The sequence below is a fragment of the Neomonachus schauinslandi genome, chromosome 8 (genome assembly GCF_002201575.2).
Source record: "Neomonachus schauinslandi chromosome 8, ASM220157v2, whole genome shotgun sequence".
Lineage (NCBI taxonomy): Eukaryota > Metazoa > Chordata > Mammalia > Carnivora > Phocidae > Neomonachus > Neomonachus schauinslandi.
This window is the reverse complement of record NC_058410.1, coordinates 49,586,588-49,609,362: the sequence shown is the minus strand read 5'-3', so window position 1 is coordinate 49,609,362 and position 22,775 is coordinate 49,586,588. Positions and strand designations below refer to the sequence as shown.

The 22,775-nt window shown below is 43.7% G+C and overlaps 1 protein-coding gene across 5 annotated transcripts in view; it reads right to left on the bottom strand.

Annotated features, from left to right (window-relative positions):
* FYN (FYN proto-oncogene, Src family tyrosine kinase) overlaps positions 1-22,775 on the bottom strand; it is a 212,332-nt gene that overhangs the window by 96,043 nt on the left and 93,514 nt on the right. For all 5 annotated transcript variants that reach the window (XM_044917677.1, XM_021693674.2, XM_021693675.2 and 2 more), the window contains exon 3: positions 19,422-19,491. The gene's annotated coding sequence lies outside the window, so the exon portion shown is untranslated. The remainder of the gene's footprint in view (positions 1-19,421; positions 19,492-22,775) is intronic.

Below are 22,775 nucleotides of genomic sequence, written 5' to 3'. Positions count from 1 at the left end.
TATATCCATCCGCAGGGGGCTTGGTCTGCTTGCATTTTCCACACTCTTCGGGTGGCATACTACTGGCTCATATAATTCGTTTCTACTCAGGGGCTGATTGTCATTTCGATTAAGTGACAACAAAAATGAGGTAAAACTTCATGAAGAACTTTTTATATTCACTTGGATCTGACGGGCAAGCCACTCAATGAAAACAAGGTTACCTGAAAATACTATAGTATGATGTTGTTTTTAAAAATGGTTAAAACCAAATGCATTGGAAACAACCAAAATAAGCAAAAATAGAGGCTGGTTTCCTATCTGATTAAATAAACTATGGCACATTCCTATAGTGGGATAGGAGACAGCACTGGAGTCCTACTGTAAAATAACCTTACTGACACACAAAAATATTCACAGTATATTGCCAAATTATACAAATAAGATATAAAACATTAAGTGCAACTCAAAATCACTTTAAAAAATTTCCAAGTTTGGACATTGAACAAAAATACTAACAACATGTGTGATTATTTCTGAGTGATGAAATAATAGTGACTTTTGTTTTGTCCTTTGTGCTTTTCTGTGTTTTCTAAGTACTCTACACTAAGGATGTGTATTAATGCAGATATTATTTTTAAAAACTCACCATAATGCCATTTGTGACAACATGGATGGACATTATGCTAAGTGAAATATGCCAGACACAGAGAGACAAATACCATATGATTTCACTTATATGTGGAATCTAAAAGCAAAACAAAACAAAAAAAATGAACGAATATACAAAGAAAAAGAAACAGACCCATAAATACAGAGAACAAACTGGTGGGTGCCAGAGGGGAGGGCTGGGGGAGGGATGGACAAAATAGGTGAAGGGGAGTGGGAGATACAGGCTTCCAGTTAGGGAATGAATAAGCCACAGGGATGGAAGGCACAGCACAGGGAATATAGTCAATGGTACTGTAATAGCGTTGTGTGGGGACAGATACTTGTGGTGTATAGAGAAGCTGAATCACTCTGCTGTATACCTGAAACTGTGTAACATTGTGTGTCAACTACACTTTGATAATTAATAAACAAACAAATAAATAAAATTCACCATAATAAAGTACCTAGAGTTCTGTAGCACAAACTTCTGGAGCTCTCCCCAAACACTCAAACTTAGTACAGCTTCGGGGCAGCCAAAACAACCAACAAAAACAGTGTCTCCTGACAGTCACACTAGAGACTCTTTTCTTACTCTAGTTCCACCACCCGAGTGGGAGTAGTTGGGCTGGAGTATCTCAGGGCCCCCAGGAGACACTGAAAAGGCTTAGTGCCTATCCCAAGGAAGAGTTTGCTTCCCTTAGCTTGCTCTTGCACCGTCAGCCAGGCAGAGCCCCTAGCGCAGCATCTGGGGCTACAGGACATTAATGAGAATTCGGGGCATGGACAAAAATTCCACTTAACCATACTTCATAATGTTGCTTTCCTGCTTAGCACCCTCCCTCAGTTTTCCAGCTTGGCTTCCAAGCCTTCCACATTAGGGCCCCCACACCTCTTCCACCAATCTCCCACTGCCCCGGCACGATCTCCACCCAGGATGGTATATATCTCCACACTACCGTCCCTGCAATTTCCACATCTCATTCACGTGCCAGGCCCCATGCTGATCTTACCCTCCAGAAGCCTTCCTTTTAGCTCCTCCGGCTCACATTGATCTCCCAGTCTCTCAGTTCCTTGGCTTATCCCCCACACTTGATCATGTGGGGGTGGGACAGTCACACTGGTTCACTGTTTCCTGTGCATGGCAGGGTCTCTGAAGGGTTGGGGCCAAGTCCTGTATTGCTTTGATTCTCCCCATTGCCTTCTCCCAGCTGCTAGCATGGGGTTGCAACACGGTAGGCTCTCCCTTCTAGTCTGTTTGCCTGCTTCCTTCACTTTCTGCTTGTTCCATCCTACAGAGCAGAGCATGACATCTTCCCTGCCCTCATTCTTCTAAGCTTCTATCTATACGGCTTCCTCTAGTCTTTGGGTCTCATTTAGCTGCACTAATGGATGGCAAGTCACTAATGCAGACAATTCATGAAAGTGCCTGGTCCTCTTGCCTTCTCACTCCCAGGCACCCGCCGGGGTGCTGCACCCATTGAGAACTATATCTCTTTCAGTTCCTCCCTAACTCTTCTCCTTCACCACTTGTTCAACACCTAGTTACTGAGTGCCTTTTGTGTGTTGGGCACTGTTGCTTAAACCCACAGTTGGAGGTCTGTTTTTCCCCAACTAGATGGGAAGCTCCTTTATGGCAAATGTTATCTGTTACAATTATTTAAATGTCCAGACAATCTAGCAGTGTGCTGATAAAGTGTTTGGAATGAATATATATATATTTTTTAAGATTTTATTTATTTATTTGACAGAGAGAGAGAGAGAGCACAAGCAGAGGGAGAGGGAGAAGCAGACTCCCCGCTGAGCTGCGAGCCCAATGCGGGGCTCGATTCTGGAACCCCGGGATCATGACTGGAGCAGAAGGCAGACACTTAACCGACTGAGCCACCCAGGCGCCCCAAGTGTTTGGAAAATATTAAATTGAAACTAGAAAGAGAAAAGGAATGAAGCAGAAGGCTATAGTTTCATTCTATAACTCTCCCCTTTGTGGTTTGACTATATAGATGGTGTAAAGATTAGGAAAAACTCCCACTCTAGCAGAAGTGAGTAGAGCCTTTGTTTCTTTCTGAGTTTAAAGCAGACAAAATGGGACAGTGATGTACGTGAAAGCACTCTTTAGATGGTAGAATATGTTACAAATACCATCATCATCATGATATGCATTATCTATACCTCGATGTGGAAAGTTTGATCCCAAACAATAAGCAACTAAGTCACCCCATCTTGCAAGTTCCTGCAACCAGCAGCAGAATATAGCCCGAAAAGAAAGCTGATAGCCTGACAAAACCCAAATGAAAGATAAAAATGAGCAAGAACAGCCACATACCCAAAGAGAGAACAAATCCCCACTGCTGGGAGCAAGAAATCCTCTAATTGCCTCCACACCCCTGCTTACTTCCATCTGCTCGCATTTAAGCCCAACTACAGGGCTCCTTGCAGCTGCGGAGAAGAAAGGAAAAGACTTCAGAGTGTCTGGATGGCTAGGGCAGGCAGAAGCCAACAATAAGGATGGAAGATCCACAAGCAAGGCTAAAGAGCAAGGTAAAGTGGACAAGAGATTCGATGTTTGTTCTGCAAAACTGAGCAAACAACCTCTCCTGGTTTGAGACCACATGAAATGATCATGCAAATCACTGTCGGGAGGAGGGCGGCAGGAACATGCGTGGGCACGACAGCTGCAGTGGTGCAACTGAAGCAGCCTATGAGCCTCCCTGGAGCAGGGAGTCGGAAGGGGCCTGGGCTGCAATAGGTTTCCTACGCGGATGGGACCGGAAGCGCAGGCACCACACTCCTCAGTGTGCTGTTAACTCAGCCTTCACAAAACTCCCAAGTGCTAATCTTGGTTTTTAGAAATGCCAACCTTTTGATTTTGGTGTCATTTGGATCATTTCTCCCCTGCTGTGCCTACCTCAAGCTCACCAGTCCCAGTTCTCACTGTCTGGGCTGCCCCGTGCTCAGGAATTTCCCCTGTGCCCCCACAGTCTGAAGGATCCTCCGAAGGAGCAATTAGGTAGTATAATTTTTTTTTTAAAGTCACAGCATCTTGTAGAACAGGCAGTCCATTTTTAGATGACGAGACTGAGGTGTACAGATGCAAAGAGGCAAGATGTGGTCATACCACCGGCTAGTGGCAGGGATATGAGCCCTCATCTCATACCTTACAACAAATCACACATGAGAGAAAAGGGAAACCAATGCTTAGTGACATTAGCTATGCTTAGTGACACTAAGTTAGGTGGCTTCACATACTTTTATCTGAGCTCCAACCTTTAAAATAATCCTATGAGCTGGGCTTAGGCACTTTTCCTCAAGTCTCACAGCCAGGAATGGTGGAAGTTGGGGGTCCACATTTGGTCTGATTACAAAGCCTGTTCTTCCTTCTAGCCAGGACTGCCTAAACATTTCAGGATGAAGGAAGCTGATGGAGTAGTTAACTCAAGAGACAGGTACATTTTGAGGGTTTTAAATTCTGTTCAGGGCATAGTGAAAGGAGAACAGTATAATGGTATGAATATCAGTAAGTCACATGGGCCCCAAGACTCAAACAGAATTTTGGAAATCAGTGGGAAAGGTGGTTACTAGAAACTTCTTGGTTTCCTCGTGTGACCATAGTTTTGCAATCTGTGAGGACCCTGGAGGATTCTGGAGAGGTGGCTTTCCTATCTCTAAGCAGCTTCCTCCTGCAGAGCAGGGTAAAGCTAGAAGGGCAGGTTGGGTAATGCCAATGGCAACCATGCTTGGGCCAGTAGGACACACAGGGCTCTCTGCAGGAGTGGAAGGGGGCCCGTTGGCTATACCTTCAGCAATGAAATGCCCTCAGGAATCCCTTGAACAGAGTATCTTTGCCACCAACCATCACTTCCAACAGAGCAGAGACTGCTCAGCAGTTCCTGGCCAAGCCAGGTCACCATCAATGCAGGGCGTGTTACACAATGGAATGCTGTGGGCGACTCTGTTTTTGACTCTGTTTTATAAAAGAAATTGATTATGTCCTTCCATGAGAAGGAACGGCTTCAACATGCAGGTTGTATAGACGCAAAATGTTCCTTTGGGTAAATGATGGAATCTCACCCAAGTGGCCAGAACTGGAAAAGGGGACTGTCCATCATTATATCTGCTCTAGCCTTCCACAAGCCACACCAGGGAGGAGGCTTCCGAGCTGTCCGCTCACAGGCACCACTCCCGGGAGGCTCTGTTTCTGCACGGGTTTTCGGAGTTCTCTCGGACCTTGCCAGTCAATGTCAATTAGGTACACCTCCAAGTGATTTCTCTCCCTGGCCTGACAGTTCTAAAATTAAAATTCAACCAAGTCTCGGGGCGCCTGGGTGGCTCAGTCGTTAAGCGTCTGCCTTCGGCTCAGGTCGATCCCAGGGTCCAGGGATCGAGCCCCGCATCGGGCTCCCTGCTCGGCGGGAGGCCTGCTTCTCCTGCCCCCTTTCCCCCTGCTTGTGTTCTCTCTCTCGCTGTGTCTCTCTCTGTCAAATAAATAAATAAAATCTTTAAAAAAAAAAAAATTCAACCAAGTCTCAAATCTGTCTCTTTGGAGCAGACATGAATAGGATGGGTAACTGAAAATAGCTTGTGTGTTTTGTCCACTGCTTGAGACAAAGTTTGCTTCTGTTGGAATTCCCCTTCACCAACATTTTATTGTGAAAAACTTCAGATACATAGTTTTTTTTTTTTTAAAGCATTTTTTTTTTTTTTTAAAGATTTCACTTATTTATTTGAGAGAGAGAGAATGAGAGAGAGCATGAGAGGGAGGAGGGTCAGAGGGAGAAGCAGACTCCCAGCCGAGCAGGGAGCCCGATGCGGGACTCGATCCTGGGATTCCAGGATCATGACCTGAGCCGAAGGCAGTCGCTTAACCAACTGAGCCACCCAGGCACCCCAGATACATAGTTTTAATAGTTTTACGTTGAATATCTATCTAGTTCTGACATTAATATTAATTTGCTTTAACATATAGCTATCCATCTCCCCAAACTGTAAAATTTTTATATCTGCACATTTAATAATTTTACATTGAACATGCACCTAGCTTCTAACATTAACATTATACCATATTTACTTTATCATATAGTGATCCATCTACCCAAACTGTAAAACTTACCTACGCATTTTTTACGGTCTTTATTCTCCTAAGGTGCAGCTTGGGGGAAAAGCATGGCTTTCAGACACCTCTGGCAGTGAAATCCTGCTTGAGCACTTACTAGCTGGGAGATGGCGCACGTGTTTAATTTCTTAGCGCTTCAGTTTCCATAGTTATAAAATGTGGGGAACAATGCCTAGGGGTGTTGTGAGGATTAAATGCCATATGGTGGGGGAAACACCTGTAAGGACATGGAACCATGTTTTAGTTCATAGACAATTCATGAGCATGACACGCTCCCTCTCTCTGTTTTCTATGAAACAAAACTGCAGAGCCAAAAAATAGTAACAATAATCCAGGTACACATGAAACAAGAATGGCAGAATGTGGGTAACTGTGGGAGGTGGGTGAAGGATTCATGGGGGGGGTTAGTCCATTATGCTACACTGTTTACTTCCTATAAATTTGAGAATTTCTATAATAGGACAAATATTTAAAAAAACGAATCCGCTGGATTTTGTCAAGGAAAAAAGAAGGAATCCTATTTTTGAAAAGTTCAGTAAGAAACCTCTGAGGAAGCAATAAGATAAATGATGACGCGGTGATTGAACAGCACAGGTTTAGGGAGGCCCTGAGTCCCCTCCCTCTCACAGGTGGTAGGGGAAGCCGGAAGCAAAGGGCTTAGGGACTTTGCAGATGCTCCCCAGGTGACTTGGTTCACTACTGGGTGAGAACCTTTGTCCTGGCAGAAAAGTGTGAAACCACACTTTCCAGCATATAATTGTGAGAATAAATACTTTGCATAATGCAAAACTTGTGCCTCCAGCTAATTTGCAGGCTGATGACTGTGTGAGAAGCCTCTGATTTAGCAGTAGAAAGACTATCTGTACCCCAACAGCCTCCCTTGGTAAGGCAGGGGTGGGTTAACGAAGGACCCAATTAGACTGCATTCTCCCACACTGCTTATCAACGGTCTAAACTAATAGAGCTAAGGAGTTCCTTAGCCGCTTTCAGAATCGGGGACCTGGAGAAATCTGGAGGGGGAAAAAAAAACACCCGTGGACAATGTTTAGCAGAAAAGGAAAGACTTCATTTCTTTCTTTTAAAATAAAAATGTCACCCTCCTGTTCTCCTACCCTGGTTCCTTCCCTTCCCTGCTGTGGATCATTCTCTCTTTCCCGTTCGCTGGCAGCCAAGGGCACCGAGGGGCTGCGAGGGAACTGCTCTGCTCAGGGAGGCGGTGTGTGTCTCTGGAAGCCCTTGGAGTGGCTGGCGGCAGCAGCGGGGCCTTTGAGGGACGAGGGCAGGGCTCCCACAGGTGAGCAACAAAGCCATCTGCGGCTCTGTGGGCTTTGTGGCAAAGAAGAAAGCAGGTAACAGAGCGCACGGGGGCACGTGCACACACGTGAGCACTAACACACACGCACTCCCTCCCTCACGTGCACACACGTGAGCACTAACATACACGCGCACCCGTGAGCACTAACATGCACACGCACTCCCTCACGTGCACACATGTGAGCACTAACATACATGTGCACTCCCTCGGGACCTGGCAGTGTTTCTGTACCCCTGTGTTACTGACTGAACAGTGTCTCCCCAAAATTCATACACTGAAGCTCTAACCCCCACTACCACTATATTCGGAGACAGGTCTTTTAAGGAGGTAATTAAGGTTCAGTGAGGCCGGAGGCGAGGGCTCTAGTCCAATAGGTCTGCTCTTCTTACCAGAGGAAGTGATACCAGGGATGTGTCTGTACAGAGAGGCCCACGTGAGGACAGAGAGAGAAGGTGGCCACTGGCCGTGGGCCTCCTTGCAGAGAGGACAGGCTTGACCAGGAGAGGCCTCTTTGAGCACCTGTGCTGAGAAAGAGACACAGTGTTGGACAGAGAGGTGAGTTTTCCAGCCTGAGGGACTGGGAAGAAGGGGCATTTAAGATGAGCCTTGCGGCCGACTCTAAGAGATGGGAGGAAGGCATCCTGGAGGAGCAGAGTGAGTGCCCGAGGCCCGCTGAGGGCACAGAGGCTGTTTGCTTTTGCCCTGGGATGACTATGAAGCATATGGTCGGATGTGGTAGAAAGGTAGGTCAGACAGAGGGATGGTGAAGGGCCTTGAACATCAGTTTTCCATGTTTCTTTCTCAGAGGCTAATGGGAACCCTGAAAAGTTTTTAAACAAGAGGATGACAGGAATTGATATATATGCTAACAAGGGCAAAGTAAAGAGGCCTGACATGGAATGAGCATTTAATAGTGCCAGGCATCACGTGAGCACCACATCTTATCTCCTGTGATTCTCGACTCCCACTTTGGAAAGTAGGAAGGTGAGGTTCATAGAGGCGAAGTGACTTGCCCAAGACCCCACAGCTGGTTTGCAGTGGGGAGCTCAGATTTCAATCCTATGTCCATCACCAAAGCGAATGCCCTGTCCATCCTGCCATTTAAAACCCTAACCCAGTTCTGGGGGCTTCATCTACTTTCCCTGAAACCAGAATGGCTATTTAATGGAACAGAGACTGGAATGCACATTTTGTTGAGGCTTGGGAAGTAGGCAGAACAACAGCAAAAACTTCCAATGCACAGGGCACCTCCAGAAATCTTATTCAGCCTTCAAACAGAAGCTGTATGTGAGTTGGTTCTTTGCCTTCCACGTCACAACAAAAAGTTACAAATGTTCCTGTTATGTTTGGTGGTAGCAAAGTAACTAATAGTGGCAATTTGCATATAAGCTGCAAAAATGTGTAGGGAGAGCAGTTGCCCTGGGTGAGCTGACACCCTGTATGGACTATATTTTTTTCAATGCAGTGTCAACAGCTACTCTCAAATACTCTTTGCCCCCCAACTCCTGAAAGAGCATCCAATACCCAGGAAAACACAATGCTGTGTCCCGGATCTGCTGGAAGGACAGACTTGGTAAGGGATGCCATGATCATTTCTTTTTGGCTCAGTTGCTTATCCAAAACCCCAGATACATTTAAAAGTGAAAAAGAATAAAACACTGGGTTAGAAAGAAGAGTTAATGTTCTTAAATATAAAAATCAAATCATACCATGACACATACCATCAGGAACCACTTAAATATTCTTAAATGCACTCTCCTTCAAGAGCAAACATTTTTAGTATTTAGGAAGCAATACTTACAGAGGTAACTTGGGTGCTATTTTGAAAATTACACACTACTATTATTATCCTACGATGCAATTGTGTATAACAGTTTGTCAGGGGAAAGGCAGACTACTGAAAGCATCAATTCAATCCAGCACACCTACTGTGGGGCATACCTACTGTGTCAGGCATTGCGACTAGATAGATCAGGATAAACAAACTGAAGAGTATGAAAGGTTGTGGAAATCACTTTAAAAACAACTGATGCCATAACGACCTTTTTTTTTTTTTTTTTAACTTTAGAACCAAATTTTGAGAGGCATTCCTTTGAAAAACAGGCATAATATTTTCTACTTCCTTGCCTAATCATGCCCTAGGACTCATGTTCTGTGGCTTCTCTGTAAAATGTTCCTAACACTGCCTAACCCATTCCACCTTCAAGAAGGCAGTGGGGTAGAACTGGGAGTGTGTGTGTGTGTGTATGTATGTATGTGTGTGTGTGCACATATGTGTATGTGTTTGTTGGGGGTCTTCTCTTCCTTTTTTGCTCTACAGATATGCTCATATTACATTTTCCATTTTGCATTCTAATTGGTGGATACTGGTCTCACCCATAAAACAAAACCCTTGTCATGTACTGTGTCTCAATGTACCTCTGTTTTCCCAAGGCAGGAACAATGCCTAGCACTGCTCCTTAAATGTTAATGAATGAACGAATGCTTGTTTTGACTGTGAGCTTTATCTCTGAGTCTAGTTTGATAGTCAAAATATTCTCCATTGTGGGTGTCAAAAATTTCAAAAATGTCAATGCATGCATATAAATATACTTCAGGATATTAAGTTTGTTAAGGTATAATTTACACATAGTAAAGCTGTCCCTGAATTTTGACAAATGGACACAACTGAGTAAGAGTGGGTGGTTCTTAATATACTTGCTTGGGTCCTGTCCCCAAGCCTTCTGACGGTAAGAACATCTCCTCAGGTGATCCAGATAAGAATCCTTGAGGTCGATGATGCTCTGCCACTCTATTCTAGATTTCCTTTCCTTTCCTCAGTCCCTCATCCATCACTCTCAGTCAACTATTAATATTGAAGATAAAACCAAAACATTTCTACTCAGCACCACACTGGAAGCAAAATCTAGGTAACTCAGCCACTTGCCTGGAGTCAACTATGATTTCTGGTTGTATGGCAGAAATAAAGCTAGTAAATGATATTTTGAAACGAACACGAGATACCCACTCAAAGAAATAAAAATGCCTTTGAATCAGAGTGAATAAAAGGGCTGTGATTTAAATGGGGACTGAGTATTGATGTAGGGAAGGGGGGGGTGAGAGAAGAAAACTGCCCTTACAAAACACATTGTTTTGATTCCAAATGCAACTTTACACCTAAAGATTTAGGGGCTCTGTGAATAAGAGAGATTAACACAAGGTCAAAACCTAAGGAGGGGCACCTGGGTGGCTTAGTCGTTAAGCATCTGCCTTCGGCTCAGGTCATGATCCCAGGGTCCTGGGATCGAGCCCCGCATGGGGCTCCCTGCTTGGCGGGAAGCCTGCTTCTCCCTCTCCCACTCCCCCTGCTTGTGTTCCCTCTCTCACTGTGTCTCTCTCTGTGAAAACAATAAAATCTTTAAAAAACAAAACAACAACAACAACAACAACAAAAACCTAAGGAATACAGTGCTGAAGGAAAATAGGGGAAATTCATTTCTCTGGTTTGGTGGTGTCATCCTTCAATGACTGGAAGAGGCCAGAGGATAAGGGGAAAAAGGCATTATCTTCTCTATCCTTTATTTAACTGAGATTGTTGGAAGATGTGGAATCTGGCCTCTAATTAAGAATATGGGACAATCTTTACCCTATTCAAATTTCTATTTTTACAAATCAGCGTTTCCATTTGGGTGAAGTCCATCATAACAAACTCCAGGGGCCTGTCACCTTTCTTCTGTCATTTCCCCCCACCCCCCAGGATTGTATTATAATCGAATACTTCAAGTGATAGGGTCAATGGCCAGGAGACTTGACATTTAGTGGAAATGGAATCTGACCTTTGCTAATGTTTCATTGTGAATAATGTCTTTGGTTTCATTGTGAATAATGCTCAAAATGGGACTGATGTATTAACTAGTTTGACTAATTAAAGAAAAAAAGAAGAAGCCATCATGAATCAAAACAGAGGTATACTTGGTGTAAAAACAGCCAGAAAATGTATAATGCCTACTTGCTCTGCTGAGGTCCTGGGAGACTATGAGTCTGCATGAATTTTAAGAATCCATTGATTAGAATGGGTCTTTCAGAAAGGGTGAGTTAAAAAAAAAATCACCCTGGTTTTGCAAAATGCCATTGAGTTACCCCCTCAGAGAAAGGAAATCATGGAAACTGCTGTGGAGACATTTGGAAGTATGCTTCACACTATCATTTACAAGGCAGGGTATGTGGGTCTCACCAGCTGCCAGGACTGGTGGAAAACTGCTGAGCTAGTCGTTATGGCCAAACCAAGCATCTCCCTGTAATTAGACTTAGCTGGGGAAAAAGTGGCACACAGAGGATAGAAATATGTGGCCTCAGACTCGGGGGGAGGACAAGAAAGCTGATTAAGTTTTTCTCAAGAGATTCAATTAAAGAATCTCGCTGGGTGTGGCCCTGGACTGCTTAGCTGCCCAGAGAAGTAGCTGTAAGCCGCATCGAGTGCTTGAAATGTGGCTTGTCTAAATCGAGATATGCTGTTAAGTGTTAAATACACACTGAGATTTCTAAGACTTAGTACACAAATATTTCAATAATTTTTAATACAGATTGGTTATATAATAGTTTAGATACATCTTAGGTTAAAGTATATTATTAAAATTAATTTCGCCTATTTCTTTTTACTTCCATTTATAAATGAACTACCAACATTGAAAACTTGGGACGGTTAAAATACAGATCGAGATTTCTGATAGTACTGGGCCCACAGCTGTCTGAGACCTAGGAGCACGTGCACTTTTTAGGTGTGCATGGCTTGTGTTTCTCCAGCTGCACAGCCCCCTCCTGGCTGACTATGTCTTGTTTCACAGACCCACCCAGTCGGGTAGGCATTTGTCTATAGCAAGAACTATAGGTACGAGACACTGACAGGGTTGGGGATCAGAGGGGACACAGCAAAGTGGAAAATCCCTGACGCCAAGCCTGACAGATCCTGCTTGATCTCAGCTCCACCAGAGGAGCTGGGTGACCCTGAGCAAGTCCCTTTGCTTGCTAGTCTGAGCTGTTGTGTGTGGGGGGGGAAGTGAAAGAAATTCTATAGTTAAGGAGCCTATGTGGTACCCTGGCAGGTAGTAAATAGCTTTGTTAAAGTTACTCTTTCTTATCCTAAACACAAGAAATCTATCATCACAGCAAAATCTAGCTGACTACCAGGGAAGTGGCTAATTCATCACTGTAAAAATATGAAGGCCTAGATCATTCACTATAAAGAACTGAGGAAGAGAAAGCAAAGGGTAAAAATATCAGACACTATCCCAATGTAGTAAGTGATCCAGGTGAGGATTATCCATTGATACTCAAAGCACTGGACAAAAGGTAGGTTGGGACAGGATGTTCACAAAGGATCCATGGAGCAGCCTACAGATGCCTTACTGACTCAGGGTGTATCTGGACATAGGTGAGGTCTGGTTACCACCTGCTCAAGAGATCAAACTGAGCTCTGTGGATGGTGGTACAAGGTGACATCATCTGCCTCCTGCTGTGATGTAATATCAAGCATGCATTACCACCTATGAAGTATCCTTGCCAAAAAAATGTTTAACCCGCACCTAATACCAAGCCTCTAAATCTAATAATTTTCAGGAAGAGAGAAGGAGCAAGTTGACCAACACTATGAAGAAACAGGCAAGGCCAGAGTGCAGGACATTCTATACAACATGCAGCCTGGACAATGGGGGAGATCTGACTATGGACTGGATGTTAGACAATATCACAGAATTACTGTAAATTTCTTAGGTATAATAGCATTGTGGTTATATAGAAGAATCCATATTCTTAGGAAATACACAATGAAATATTTAGAGGTAAAGTGCCAAGATGTTTGCAACCTTCAAATATGGCGCAGCAAAAATTTATATAATGTATGCCATATATGTTACATGTAATACATATAAATACATATGTATAAATAATTGGAAGAAGGAATAACGAAAGCAAATATGGCAAATTCAAAACAATTGGTGAATCTAGGTAAAGGGCATATAGGTGTTGGTTTTACCATTCTCCCAAACTAGTGCCTTTGTTCAGAATAAAAAGTTGGGAAAGAAACTGGAAGAGAGAAAAAAGAAAAAAATAATAGGAAAGAAAAAAATCATATAATATCACTACCTCCTCTTTTCATAATCCCCTCGACATTTACATTCAGGTCAGCTTCACTGTGTGCCTTTTCATTCAATATGGTTACATTTTTACCACTTTAATAAATTCCATGTGTGCTCATTTAAACTGATGTAGCCACTGTTTTGGCTGCTTTGTTGGCTGACATCAAAATCACACTTTAAACAAAGCTCCAATAGTAGGCTCTAGAAGTGCTTCAGGTGGGGGTATGAAGCCTAAGATGTCATATCAAAAACTCCTGAAATTGACACCTAATTCCCTATCTGGATGGTTTTTAAGCCAGTAAGATTGGATCAAAGGCTCTAGGTGGAGCATCCTTTTGGACTTTGATCTCTTTCAAAGATGGCACTCTTTCCACCGTGCTAGGCACTGATGGAAGAATGACAGGTACAGGGTGCTGGTCAACCCGGGATACTGAGGTTTCAGAAAGGCTGCTTCCACATAGAGCATGCTGTGCCTGTGTTCTGGTGCAGAGTAGCAACGACACAACCCAAAGAACAATCACTCGGAATTCAATTTTTAATGCAATGAGAGCTCCCAGTGAAGCAGGAATTCATTCTGTGATGCCTTTAACATGGAGAGGGCCATAAAGGGTCTGGATTCAGAGAGCATAGATATAAGCCCGGTTCGACCACACAAATTAGCTGTACAACCTCAGAGCAGTGTTACTGGGTGGGGTGCAACAAACCCTCTGCCGGGGACAACTCTCCACTGAGCAGCACTGTGGGAGACGCTGTAGGCCACGTACCAACCCCACCTGACTCCCTGTGCCAACTGCATGCCAACACCTCCTCCAGTCTTTGCGAGGAGGACAACCCCCAAATGCCTCCTAAGACATAGGCTGAATTCTTGGAGGCACAGATTTTATCTGGGGATAATACCTGTTCCACCACCTCAGCAGTGATTTGGGAGGAGCAAATACGCTTCAGCTCCTTATAAACTTACCATAGCTATACGAATGACATCATGATACCCATTTGCACAGGCAGCCGTACCAGTTAGAGGCAGGGCTATAGAGTTGGTCCAAATACCTGTATCCCAGGTCGGATTTATTACCCAGGGTCAGCTGTCCAGCATGTACTAGAATATGCAACAGTTACTTATTTGAAAATGTTTCCCCTCCGTAAGTGGGAAACCCTGGTTTTACGGCACCCACACTGCGGTGTAAATTTTCCAGTGAGGGCTGATGGCAGATCCACAGGCTCCTGGAGCAGACAAGAAGGATGGCAGTCTCAAAGTGGCTTCAAAGAATCTGGCTTAGGATGGCACCCACACTAACCTGGAATGAGAAGGACGCTTCTCTTAGCGAGCAAGGATTAACCTCAAGGATCAAGAGAATGAGGTAACAGGATACAGTGCTCTACTCTCCCACGCACAGCAGAGCAAGGAGCATAATGCGTAGTTCTGACCTTCAAAATGGCTGCTCCGTTCTTTGCATTTTTCAGCCATGCTTATGGAAGAGAATCTTAGAGGCTGGGCAGGGCTGCATATTAGTAGTACAAGAGTACAAGAGTAATACTAATAATTAGTGTTAGTGCACAAGAGCCACCTGGAGAGTGGCATGAAGAATACACCTGCCACAGGGGTTTGGATTCTGTCCGTCTGGACTGGGCCCAGGGACCTGCACTCTTAAATCCATCTCTCTGGGTGATTCAGATGCAGGCTGCAGACTGCCTCTGGGAGAACAGGGACACCTCTCCAGAGACTTCTACGGTTAGGAGGCTTTGTCTTCAACTTTCCCTCACAGAGCATTCTTGCTCTCATTTTATTGCTTTCATGACTTAGAATTTAGGTAAAAATGCTTCTCTGCCCTCAGGTGTGGTTGGTTTTTGGGTTAAAAAACTGTTCTTACTTGACCTCTCTTCCTCCTCCCCACCTACCTCCCACACACATTTGTAAGCAAAAAGCTGATTTTACTTTGTTGATCTAATTTCTCCTTTATCATTCGCTTTCACATGAGGACTAGGAAATGCTGACTGGGCAGAAAGTTCCAACCCTTCCTTTGAGGAAGGCCAAAGGCCTCAGGTATTAATAGGGAAGTGAAGGAGGCCACCAAAGGCAGAGCTGGGGAAAGGCATGAGTCTTGAAGAGCAAATGTACAAACGGATACCCACTCTAGGTTGTCAGCTGTGGTAAAAGGGCACTGAGGTGGCCCATAAGAATCACCCAGGGGTTGGGGAGGCAGTGCTGGCAAATTAGGTAGCCATACACGTGTAGCTTCTCCATTGTCCCTTACATTAAAATATTCAGCATCAGCATGGTTCTTACAGTCTCACCCGACGCTGCTTACTATTCAGCATTGGTACATTCCTCCAAATTCTGTTCATCTTAAAAACAGCAGACTGATAATGTAAAGTTCCTAAATCTCTGGACTTGGCCATCTAAAATGAGATCTTTTATCCTTTTCTTCTCCAAGTTTCTAGAATGCATTTTCATAGCATACTTGCAAAGGGAAAGATTATCAGAAAAAGAAAAATGGGTGGTAGTAAAGTCGAAGGAATATTATACTAAAGGTTTTGGTAGGAAAATATTTATGTCCACAAGCACAAGCCACACCCTTTCTGGGAAGATATTACTAGCCTTGAAGCTGGGTTAGTGGATCCCAAAATATACCTCACAAAAAGCACAGTTACCCTCCCAAAATAAGCCCTATAATTAAAGTCTTTTCAAGTGGATTGTCCTATATCACAACTTGACATATGTTGCTTTAATCTCCCTGCTTCAGCAAATGTAGCCATCTTCGGCTACAAAAGCCCTCAACAACTTACATTTAAACCAGACTGTGGTGTCACTAGGAAATTGATGCAAATAAACAGCCCTGTGTACCAAAATACCCAATCTCAATCATCTGTAATGAGATCTCTCTCCTCCCTAAGCACATTTTCATCACACCAGAATCACTGCCCTTGATTCAAAAGGAAGGACTAGCCCAGATTGAAATACCATTTCATCTCAGAGACCATCTAAAGGCAGGCACTTCTGAAGAAGCTGGAGCTGAAATTAAAATAGGAGATGACCTCCTTTGTGTGAATGCGGGGATCATGTTGTGTGAGTCTCACTTCAGACGCCCATCTGTCTGTCTGAATTCATTTAAGTCAGTTCGTGCTTGGAGTTAGGGGTAGTATTAAGAGAGAGAGTCCCTTATGAGACCTTTTGGCCCTATGATTCTCTGACCAAACTTCTTTATATTTTCTAGTTATATATTTACATATAATTAAATGTCAAAATACTTAAAATTTTAAACCTTCAAAATAATAAGTACTTTGGACATTAAAAAAAATTTTTTTTATTACTTCCATATCAGGTTTCTCGGTCTCAGCTTTATTGACACGTGGGCCTGATCACTGTGTGTGGGGGGTGCTGTCCTGTGCACTGTAGGATGGTTAGCATCCATGGCCTCCACCCACTAGATGTCAGTACACACAGCCTCCCACCCCCAGTTGTGACAACCAAAAATGTCTTCAGACATTGCCAAATGTCCTGTGGGAGAACAAAATTAACTCGGGTTGAGAACCACAGCACTTATATATCTCCCCGTGGCATGACCAGGGGGAAAATAAATCTAGATTTTTCAAGGCACTGACAAGTTTTCATTTTAAGAATTTCAAACTTCCTGTGATTCATAATGAAGAATCAGGATCTGTGATACAGTGCTACCTTGAAAGATTAAAAACAGCACTACTGCTGTCTTAAACAAAGGGTGGCAAGGCCTGGCCTCATTTCAGTCAAGACACTTAAGAGAGGATGGATTTACTGTACCCTATCTCTTAGACGGCTATCCTCCCCACTTTGAGGAATTCCATTCTTAGAAGACTACTGTTAAGAAATCCTTCACAATCTATTACCAGGCACTCCGTACTGATCGCAAAGGAAGAGGATTAGGGTTTGTATCTAGTGACATTGTCTATAGAAGCAACGGCCCTCTGTACTGCTCGTGGGCCAGATCACCTCAGGGGCAGTGCTTCTAATGCTGGAAAGGCAGGGTGGGGAGGGAGAGGGAAATAACATCAGGAGACAAACAGTACAAGGATGGAACATTAGGTTAAGTTCAGCCCAGAGAAGAGAAGACGAATGATGAAGGAGAGGGTCTTCAAATACTTGAAGGGCTGGTGTGTGTGAGAGTGTGGGTAGACTTGTCTCTGCCTACTTAGAAAGTGACTGCGAGCATAGCTGGCTCAATGAGTACTTACCATAGGCCTGCTAAGTGCCAGGCACTGTCCAGGCACTGGGACCAGAGGAAGGAAGAAGACCAAGTTCCCGTCTCATGAGCACATACGGTTCAATGCAAGGACTAGATTGCTTTCCTTCCCTCCTTTCTTCCCTCTTTCTTTTTAACAATTTGAGCTAAATGTCCAGGTATTTGTCTAACTGCTTGTTTTTTTGTTTTTTCTATTTTAAAACTGAGGTTTAGGGGCGCCTGGGTGGCTCAGCTAAACATCTGCCTTCAGCTCAGGTCATGATCCTGGGGTCCTGGGATCGAGCCCTGAGTCAGGCTCCCTGCTCAGTGGGGAGCCTGCTTCTCCCTCTCCCACTCCCCCTGCTTGTGCTTTCTCTCTGTCAAATAAATAAAATCTTAAAAAACAAAACAAAACAAAACTGAGGTTTAATTAACAGCAAAATTCACCCTTTTATTACAGAATTCTGTGAACTTTCATGAAACAATACAGTTGTATAAATACTGCTACAAATCCAAGATCCAGAACAATTTCCTCACCTGCTACACTTTTCCTGTGCCCCTTAATTGTTTTTCTTTAATTGGAGCATGCTGCTCTGTGCAGTAGCAAGCTCCTCACCTCTGAGAGAATTTGGACTCCTTTCTGTCACAGGTTCTGTAGAAGAGACTTGTTTTGGCTAGTGGGAGAATGGGCCAGACAACCCTTGAGGCCATGTCCATCTCTTCGATTCCATGAAACTGGAGGGGTCCACCTAGGGACACCAATCTTAAAAACCAGCCCATCTGCAGTGAGTGACATGGCTGATTCCTTCCAACCATAGATAAAAGCCCTACCCCAAAGCCAAATTCTTTTAGTCGAAGCTCAAAAATTTCAGCCCGATACCTGGATCTCTGCGAAGGGTATATAATAAGCACAGATGAAAAAAAATCAAAAGAAAGGTTTGGAAATGAAAGCCTAAATATGGTAACTACTCCTGACTCTTCTTTTCCTTCTCATTCTTTTCATTCAAAGTAACATTAACTTCAAAACCGAAACAAAACTCTAACAAATGTAACTGTACTTGTCTGCAAAGGTGGCAGGAAGGGAAGTTAAATTAGCCAAGCTTGTCTAAGAATGGGTAGACAGGAGTGGAGAAGATGATAAATTTCTTGGGGCTGCCACAGTGTGTTATGGAGTGGACTGTGGAGGACGGACTGCGGTGACCAGCTGTGACATCCCTTGTGACAGCAAATGTGGTGTGACCAACCCATCCACGGTGGCCCTCCTGCTGGGAAATATGTACACCTTTTGGTGGTTTGACTTCAGTAAATGTCCAGTTTCCAAATGAGGCTGTCCCGTTACCAAGAATAACTGCTCTATCGAGCACCTACTATGCCCCAGCACTACCTAGCTCATTTTATTCTCACCACAACCATATGAGGTGTGTAACATTACAAGCCTTGTTTTATAGACGAGGAAACTGAGGCTCAGAGAGTGGATGTAACAACCAGTTCGTGTAGAACTTAAATTTTAGCCTGACCTTGAGGACTGTTCTTTTTACTACTGCTGGCAAGGTATTCTGGGTGGTTGCTGAACTTAATGTTCTTGGTCTCTTGGGCCACTGTCATGCTGGGATTCCTGATTCCCTTCAGTTTCCCGTTCCCCAAACAGCTAACTGTCCATTTCTCATTTCAACAGTTAGGCCGTAAGGATTTCTCTGCGGTGGAGACTCTTTGTTGCTGTTGTTATTCTATTGGTCTGCATGTTATTACTCTTATATTCCATGGGTTACCTAGACCGTAAGCTAAACTGTCAAGGGTATTCTTTACCCTGTGTCCAGAAGCTTCCCTAAATCTAGACTTCTTATTAAATCTTAGAAAACCCCACATTTCTTAATAACATTAGCAATAACAAGAAAAAATGTCATACTGTCAGCAAGTCTGATTAAATGTCACATCTAATTATAAAATCCTATTTTGTCTAAGTTTAGTGCAGATTCAAAAGATGCACGAAACAAGGCAATGGCTTCCCTTTTGGGCACCACTTTACAACAAAAGTTATTAGAAAATGCAGCAGCACTTACCAAAATTTCCCCCAACTATCACAAACTTTATATACACCACATGTCTTCTTCTACAGCTGCTGGACCGGTCCTGAAAAACAAACCACGACAAAAGGAAAAATGCATTGCTGAACAGAAGTCATTTACCCTTCTGGAAACCACGTAGTCTTCCTTGTTTGGGGCACTCATCCACGTACCAAACTCTTACTGCCAGATTATTCTCCGTTTTTCACAGGAAGATGAAACCATTTACAAATTAACAAATAAATAAAAGTCTGGAGAATGAAGTAAACCAGAAACTTTGCTCAGACTTTATTTGAATTTTTAGCCCTTTAAAATAACTGAAGACAAAACAATGCAAAAATATCTAAAATTGAACTCATAAAAATTTCCCCCAAACCGATTCTTTTTCCTGTTTCTTTCAATAACACACTCTCTTCTCCCTTGCTGGCTGTGAGACCCTCACCTTTCGTTTCTAGACTTCATTTTCTTACCTGTAAAATAGGGATTATTGCACTGACCTCCCAGGGTGGTTATGAAAATTAAATGAGATAAATTTAATGACATATAAATGCCACAGCAAGGCTTAAAACAGCATCTGGCATGCAGTAAACACTCAGTGCATGCAAGGAGCTATTATCGGTCTCCTAATCACCCAGGCCTGAAAACAAACATGGCCTTCCTCACCTCCTCGGTGAACCAAGGTCCCAGCCTGCCCTTCTAGTCCTGCGGGTGTGCTGGAACTCACCGCCTTCTCTCTATCTTATCATTACACCAGCTGGCATCGTTCCGTGCAGAAACTGGTTTCCTGGCCCCCGGTTTCTTCCCTTCCAATCCTGCTCTCACGGCTCTGCAAGGCATCCTTCCTAAACGCAACTTAAAGCCTTGTGGAAACACCTTCCACTGCTTCCTGTGACCTACAAATTTATCTGTGAAATTACATTAGCCTGGGACTCCAGCTCCCCTCTGCTTTATCTCCACATCTTCCCACCGGAAGCTGCAGCGTCCAGTCACCTGTCCTGCCTGAGCCCGTCTGCATGCCAGTTCCTTCCCTGAGCGTCTCTGCCTCATAACTGCTGGTAGGAAGCCTAGCCATTTTCTGAGGCAGGGGCTCTTTGTCCTTTTTGTCCTGTAGCAGTCTAGAGACATGTTCCTCAGAATAATGTTTTTAAATGCTTGAAATTAATGCAGGAAATGAATAGGATTCAAAAGAAGCATATTGATCCTACAGTTATCAAAATATAACAAAATTGTGATGTGTTTCTTTCCATATTTAAATAAGTTCCAGCAAAAGTCTAAAAATTACTGTAATCTGAAGTTCTGTTGGGCATAAATGATATTTTAGGATATCTATAACCATAATATAATATGAAAATACCCATAATTTCTATTGGTGGCAAAGAACTAATGCTACTTTGTAATACAAGGAAATATTAGATTTCGGTTAAGGGTTAGTGAAAATAATTTTTTTTTCTCCATCCAAGTTCACAGAGCTCCGAATTCCATTCATGGACCCATGTCATGAGCCCCTGCTTTTAGGCCTGGCCTAACTTTCTTCTTCTTGAAGCCTTTCTTTCTTTCTTTCTTTCTTCCTTTCTTTCTTTATTTTTTTAAAAGATTTTATTTATTTATTTTAGATAGAGAGAGAGCATGAGAAGGGTGGAGGGGCAGTGGGAGAGGGAGAAGCAGGCTCTCCACCGAGCAGAGAGCCTGATGTGGGGCTCAATCCCAGGACCCTGGATCATGACCTGAGCTGAAGGCAGATGCTTAATCAACTGAGCCATCCAGGCACCTTTCCTTGAGCCCTTTCTACCTTGATTTTCCCAATGGCTATGATCTTATCTCTCTTTGTTTTTCTCTTTCAAAAATTATGTTTTATTTGTTATAGATACTTGAAATACATTTACCGTATCCTACTTTTTAGGCTGTAAGGGGAGGCACTATTTTTTTTTTTTTTTTAATTCCTCCCATGGCTAATAGTGTTTTGCCTCACAGCACACACAGGCAGGAAGGCATGTGGCCGGCACTGTTTGAATCAATCAGTGAGTCAAAGGGCTTTCTTGCCTGCCCCACACAGATCAGCTAATATGACTATTATTTCACCTCTCTTTGGCAGGCTATGAGGTCCTAAATATGTAGATAGGACCCCTAAACACTCCATATTTAGAGTATAAATTACTGAAGTTAGGCAACAAAATGTTCTCTGCTTTTACTTCTCTCTAGAGCGTGGATGCTCAGTCAGTGCTGCTGACAGATCTCCCAGGAACAGACCAGCGGTCCAGGCAGTGCGTCACACAGGGGGCTCACAGTCCCTGCCTTCATGGAGCACCGAGTCTAGCAGGTTTCCCCACCTGGTGGAGAGTAGCTGGGCACCTCTCAACCTTTCAGGGCTTCTGCAAAGATGAGACATATCTGGTGATTTCCTAAGTATGGGCACCTTGGTGACCTATGTAGGCAAGGCCATTGAAGAGTTGCTCTGGTTTTCCATTGGTCTCACGGATGTGAGCCCGTGGTTCCAGTAGATGGAGTGGTGAAATGTCATCTTCCCTCCTAAATGACACCATCCTTGCATATGAAGTCGGAGATGACAACCCTGCCAAAGAGACTGTCTCAGGAAGGTCTACTTAACACCTGGCTGCGTATTTCACTCTGAGCCCCACTGGGTCTATGATGGATCTGCCCCAGGACGGACACCAGTCCTTTGGTCTTACCAGCTTTTTCCCTAAAGAGCTACAGCTCAGGACTCCTGTGCATCTTTTATTAAGAAAAATTTAAAAATAATAGATTAGGGGTGCCTGGTTAGTTCAGTTGGAAGAGCATGCGATTCTTGATCTCAGGGTCATGGGTCTGAGCCCCGCACTGGGTGTAGAGGTCACTTAAATAAACTTAAAAAAAAATCACAAAATAGTTCTCCCTTTTCAAATAATGACAGCATGATGATTTTCTCCACTGATAATCACTCATAAAGGTATTGTGGCCATTTGCTTTGGCATAAATCCACCACCGGCAGCATTTTTCATGCTCAACCTCATATCCAGTGACCCTGAGGATAGTAGGGGTGTACTCTCTCTCCCCGAGAACTAAGACAGATGACATATTCACTCAGATCAAAGGCTGGGCTTGGCACACTCTTTTTTTTTTTTTTTTCTTAAGATTTTATTTATTTATTTGAGAGAGAGAGACTGAGAGAGAGAGAGCATGAGAGGGGGGAGGGTAGGGAGGGTCAGAGGGAGAAGCAGACTCCCCGCCGAGCAGGGAGCCCGATGCGGGACTCGATCCAGGGACTCCAGGATCATGACCTGAGCCGAAGGCAGTCGCCCAACCAACGGAGCCACTCAGGCGCCCCAGGCACACTCTTTTTAAACTTAAGGACAT